At 47.0% G+C, this 6,571-nt stretch overlaps 1 pseudogene; it reads left to right on the forward strand.

Moving 5' to 3' along the window:
- Positions 1-4,393: 4,393 nt before the first annotated feature.
- LOC125512503 lies at positions 4,394-6,169 on the forward strand (annotated as a pseudogene).
- Positions 6,170-6,571: the final 402 nt, after the last annotated feature.

Here is a 6,571-nt window from a genome sequence, read left to right on the forward strand (position 1 = left end):
GACATAACATAGTGATATCGTCTCCATGTGTATAGTTCAGGTGTTCAAGCAGAACTGGGGTCCTGAGATTGCAGAATCTTCTTCTTAGCAGTTAGCAGTATTGGGCTTAATTGCTACTGAGCACTGATAGAGATAAATGAGGTGAGGTGGGGGTTGTAATAAGATAACTGAGATGCAAAGTCGCCAAATGAGCAGCTCGTTTATGTTTTTACTTCTCTGTTCTTTTTGCCATGTCGTGCCCTGAAGCTACTTTTGCTACTCTAGGGAATAACTATCTAGTGGCAATCTTCTGGAGGATTAGTGTTTGCGTAGTTCAGTGTGAATTTCCGTTCCTTGGTCCATCTGATATAACTGGAAGAAATCAAACAAGGAATATCCAAAACCAAAAAACATGGAAACATGGTTGTGCTAGTACTACCTCTGTACACTAATATAAGACGTTTTTGCAGTTTAGTTTAAACTGCAAAAACATCTTGCATTAGTTTACAGGGGGAGTACTAGCTAGAATGGAGGCCTGTTTCTAAATAAATTTTCTAATGAATGGAGGTCCTTGTTTGAGAGAAGAAAAGAGCATCATACGAATGGTTCATTATCCTTGCATACAACAAATCATTTATAGTACGTCTTTCGTCTGAAAAAAATTTAACCTCAAAATGCTAGATACATCTATTTGGGAGACAATTTTTTTTGGACTGAGGGAGTATAAGAGAAAGGCCTATTTCGTTCTTCTAGAAGTGAAACAGTTTGACCTACACCTCTATGTATTCGCTTGCTTGATGATAGGATTGAAATTGTTGTCCTGTCTAGGAAGTGTGAGTGGAATTCGGCCTGGGTGGCAGAATTCCTAAGGCAGACTAATCAGAGCAAGTGTCACCTGCTTTTTTTGCGAGAAAATTTTCGATTTATTCATCTTCAGTCGTGGCAGTACAACGAATAACAGAAATAATAGAAATTATATCCAGATCCATAGACCACCTAGCAACGACTACCAGCACTGAAGCGAGCCGAAGGCGCGCCGCCGTCATTGCCCCTCCATCACTGGAATCGGGCACAACTTGTTGTAGTAGACAGTCGGGAAGTCGTCGTGCTAAGGCCTCGTAAGACCAAGCACACCATAACAGCAACCGCCGCAGAGGAAGAATAACGTAGATCAGAAAGATCCAATCCGAAGACGCACAAACGTAGACGAACAACGATGGGATCCGAGCAAATCCATCAAAGATAGATTCGCCGGAGACACACCTCCACACGCCCACCAACGATGCTTGACACACAGCCAGAACGGGGCCTAGGCAGGGAGACCTTTATTCCATCTTCAGGGAGGCGCCGCCGCCTCGTCTTCCTGAGCAGGACACAAACCCTAGCAATACTGAAAGAAAAAAAAGATTAAAAACGAAGCCCTCCCGCCGGCCCTTGCCGAGATCCATCACGCCTCCATGACCCTAGCTAGGGCTACCGAAGAGAAGGCGGACCTGCGGCGGCGCCGGCGGGAGGCAGAAACCCTAACTTTTTTGTGGAGGAGGAGAAGGCGGCGGCTCGTAGGCAGCAACCAAGTGTCACCTGCTTGACATGAAGCCTATGGCAGAATTTTCTAAGAATGGCTAACCAGCCGAGAAATCCTCTATAACACTAAGCTTCCTATTTTTAAAGAGCTCATATTTAATTAGGGTCTCCAATTAGAATTTTGACCGAGTCAATAATTTCTCAAAGCTCTCTCATTCAATTCTTTTATACTATGTATTATGCTTTTGAAATTTTAAGGCCTCACAATTAATTAATGTATTCAATTTAGAATTGAGTCAATTGATTTTGACCCGGTCAACACTTTCTCAAGCTCTCTCATTTAATTCTTTTAATTCATTGTGTTCCTTAATTTTAAAGTTTTTTCATTCAATTGAGGTATTCAATTTTAGATTTGGTTTACTATTTTGACCGGGCCAATGATTTTTCAAATCAATCAGCAGCAACTGCCTATAAAAGCATATCAATCCCGCACCCTCCCATACCTGGAAAAAAAAAGCGTCACCATGTGATATTGTAGCATCAATATAGTAGTACATGCGATCGCCGACACCGAAATTTCCACATTATAAATAGTAAACACCGAATCATATCACGAAAGCCCCACCAAATCACCGCATTATAAATAAAAATAAAACACATCCTATCATCTCCAGCACCCGCCAAACTAAATATTCCATCAGTTCCAAAATATAAGGGGTATTAGTTTTGTAGAAAGTCAATTTTTTTCAACTTTGACCAAGTTCAAAGCAAAAATATCGACATCCACAATATTAAACAAAAAACGTATTGAAATTCATTTCATGATGAAATTTAAAATATCAATTTGATATTATGGGTTTTGATATATTTGTCTACAAATTTTATTGAACTTTAAATGTTTGACTTTCCGAAAAAGTAATACACCATAATATAAAACAGTGATTATTTTTTGAAGAAACCCAACAACACCAACAACGCAACAAAGCGCGTTCAACCATTCTAGTATGCATAACCAATTCGTCTATCATAGCTCAAAAGCTGCAAAGATGATCAAAATCATTTGCTCAGGCTAATTAGCAAGAAATATGATTAGAGAATTTATCACCTTACAAAAAAATCATCGCATTGTTAGAAGTCCAATTGAATTGTTTTTCCTAGGGAAAATCATTTTGTCACAAACTTTGAATATTATACTAAGACCAGATCAATTCTTACACATAATCAAAGTGGATACAATTTAGTAGTCAAGTTCCTCGATGGTGAGAGCTGCCGGATGCTGGGACGTGAGGCATGAATTTTTGTTCAAAAAGACTGCCTGCCCAGCAAAATTAACAAAAAAGACTACCTTCGAATGAAATTGACAGAAAAAACCAGCCCAGCCATGGCGGCACGCGCGCCAGCCGACGCGTGGCACCTGCCGTCACGCCGGCAGGCGGCAGCCCCTGCCACCAAATGGGCCTGGCTGCAGCAGGCGCATAACAGCCAGCAAGCCCCAAGAACGGAACGGGGGGCTGCATGTGCTCCCTGCCGCTTAGTGGGTGGCGACAGGACTGTTTGTCAGCTGCTAGTTTCATCTATGTTTTGTTTCGTCTGCGTTTCGTTTCGTCTGACGAATAATACCACATATTCGTATGTTTCTGCTATTGATTGCTAGATATACAGTGCACTATTTTTACAAATAATAATCATTTATTTATAAATAATAATACAAGCCTCCGTCGCGGGCCTCATCATCGGCCTTCTTGCACCGGCCTCAACACCCCGCGGAACATCACCGCTGTAAGCCTCACTGTCGGCCTCCTTGCGTCGGGCGATTCACCCGGCGGACCTTCACCGCCGCGGGTTTCATCGTCGGCCTCATCGCGCCGACCTCCTCGCCCGGCGGACCTGCTCCACCGCGGGCCTCATCGTCGGCCTCTTCGCACCGGCCTCGTCGCCTGGCGGACCTTCGCCGCCGCAGGCCTCATCGTCGGCCTCCTCGCCCTAGCCTCATCGCCCAGCGGACCTACTCCGCCGCGGGCCTCATCGTCGGCCTCTTCGCACAGGCCTCATCGCCTGGCGGATCTTCGCTGCCGCATGCCTCATCGTCGGTCTCATCGCCCAGCGGACCTTCGCCACCGGAGGCCGGCGATGAGCCCCACGACGGAGCAGGTCCGCTTGGCGATGAGGCTAGCGTGAGGAGGCCGGCAACGAGGCCCGCGGCGGTGAAGGTCTGCCGGGCGATGATGTCGGTGCGAGGAGGCCCACAATGAGGCCTGCGGCGAGGAAGGTACACGAGGATGGAGATGGGCGTTGAGGCTGGCGTGAGAAGGCCGATGATGAGGCCTGCGATGGAGCAGGTCTGCCAGACGATGAGGCCCGCGGCGGTGAAGGTCCGCCTGGCGATGATGTCGACGCGAGGAGGTCGGCGATGAGGCCTGCGGCGACGAAGGTCAACCAGGTGATGAGGCCGACAATGAGGCCCGCGGCGGAGTAGTTCTGTCAGACGAGGAGGCCGATGATGAGACCGTGGCGGTGAAAGTCCGCCGGGTGAATCCCGACGTGAGGAGGCCAACAATGAGGCTTGCGACGGTGATGTTTCGCCGGGCGTTGAGGCCGGTGAGAGGAGGCCGATGATGAGACCCGCGACGGAGGCTTGCATTATTATTTGTAAATAAATGATTATTATTTGTAAAAACAGTGCACTATATGTATAGGAATCAACAGTAGAGACATACGAATCTATGGCATTATTCGTCAGACGAAACAAAACACAGACAAAACAAAACACATACAAACATCATTATTCGTCACGAAACGTAGGCAAATAGTCATGCCACCACGCCACTAGGCGGCAGGGATCACATGCAGCCTCACGTTCTGTTTTGGGCGTTGGCTGGCTGTTATGCGCCTGGCCTTATGGCGGCAGGGGCTGCCGCCTGCCGGTGTGGCGGCAGGTGCCACGGGTCGGCTGCCACGCCTACCGCCACGGCTGGGGTGATCTCTTCTGTCAATTTCATTTGAAGATGGTTGTTTTTTGTCAATTTCGTTGGACAGGTGGTCCTTTTGAACAAAAAATCCGTGAGGCGTTGGTCTCCCGAGAAGACTAGAGAAAGGGGTAACAAAAGTCGTTGGTACAGTTGGTGGTTAGAAGCCTGCACGAACAAAGCCGCCGGTTCGACTGTTCGGCTCAAGGTTCCCCGGCCAAATTTAGCGTGGAGGTCTCGCAAGGGCCAGCGGCCACGAGAGCAGGCCGCCAAGAACAGCCTCGGTCCGACCTATCGCCGCCGCCAGTAGGCCAACCTCCGGTCGCCGGCGAGCAAGCCAGTAAGCGCCCATCTCTTGACTCACCTCTTGTGTTCTTGTTCGGTCCGTCGAGCCTGTGTGGCGTGTGCCAATCTTTGTGGTGATTTCTTCTGCTTGCTCAATCTTCTTGGTGGTAGTTTGTGACTACTGATGCTTAAAATTTGTTCATCAAGCTGGCGAGATGGCAAAGCCAGAGGCGCGGATCACCACCGTGGGTTCTTCGGCCTTCCGGTTCAGAGTGGACTACGAGCAAAGCAAGAAGCTTCCCGTCGGCAAGGCCATCCACACCGACGTCGTCTCCGCCGGTGGACACCACTGGAGGATCGAGTTCTTCCCGCGTGGCCAGACCGAGGCCGACAAGGGCGAGTATGTCTCCATCTTCTTCAGGCACATGAGCAAAACCAGAAGGATCAGAGCCATCATCGAGGCCTTCGTCATTGGTAGCGACGGTAAACCATCTTCGCCGGACATACTGCAAAGGACATTTCAAACCTTTGAAATCAACGGAGATAAAGGCCGCCGTGACTCCTGGGGACGGAATCGGTTTGCCAAGGGGACTATTCTGGAGAAAATTTTCTTAGCAGAGAGGAACGTCACGTTTGTATGCACCATCATACTCATTGATGACAAACCTGCTATTCTTGTCCCGCCTTCAGATATAGGGGCTCATCTCGGCCGCCTGCTTGATCATACTGACGGGACAGATGTGTCATTCATCGTTGGCGATGAGACATTCCATGCTCACCGGTCTTCAGAGCACAGCTCTTCGGTTCCATGTCCGAGGCTACAATGCTATCCATCAGGTTGCACGACATCGCGCCTGCAACGTTCAAAGTTATGCTTGGGTTCATATACATGGATGAACTGCCCGGAGAAGACGAGTGTAGAATCTACTCGCCGCGGCCGATCTATACGCATTTGATCGGCTGAAGGTTATTTGTGCCCACAAGTTATGGGATAAAGTTTCAGTAGATACAGTTGCAACAATGTTAGCTTGTGCCGAAACCTATAACTGTCAGGAGTTGAAGAACAACTGCATTGACTTCTTCGCGGTGGAAGCAAATTTTAAGGAGGCCATGTTCACTGATGGTTATGCATTGTTGCTTCTAAAATTCCCATCGATTACCGCTGAGCTCAAAAGGAGGATTCGGGCATAAGCACATGTATACTTCAGGCGTTTAAGCATAGTTTTAGTATGGTGTTTTGGATTTAGTGAGTGGTGTCTGACATCTTGTGAAGCATATAATCTGTATTTGCTGAGGAGGGAGCCTGGAAGCTAGAAACTGTAGAATCTTATTCATGAAGTGTTGGGCTTAGTTGCTATCGAGTATTGATACCGATAAATCATATAATGGTCAAATTAGCAATTCATTTCTCTGTTTTTCTCTTTGTTCTTTTGTACATGTGGTGTCATGAACCTTTTAATGTATTCAGTTTTGCATGTTTGTGCACAACTCTCCAGCTATATGTAATGTTAACTCCATGGTGCTATATGATCAATACGTCATCCATCAGGCTACACGACCTCGAACCTGCAACATTATGCTTAGGTTCATTTACACAGATGAATTGCCAGGAGAAAACGATCTTGAGGACTATTCCGCTGAGATGTTTCAGGATCTACTCGCTGCGGCTGATCGGTATTGTAACGCCCGGATAATTTAAGCTACAGTAATCTCTTGTTAATAGTATCATGTCACCACTATTACTGTTGCTAATCTCGTTTGGGTTCAAAACCGATTCAAAATCAATTTAAACTAAAGTAAAAATTTAAAGTTTTCAA

Source organism: Triticum urartu, chromosome 1 (genome assembly GCF_003073215.2).
Source record: "Triticum urartu cultivar G1812 chromosome 1, Tu2.1, whole genome shotgun sequence".
Lineage (NCBI taxonomy): Eukaryota > Viridiplantae > Streptophyta > Magnoliopsida > Poales > Poaceae > Triticum > Triticum urartu.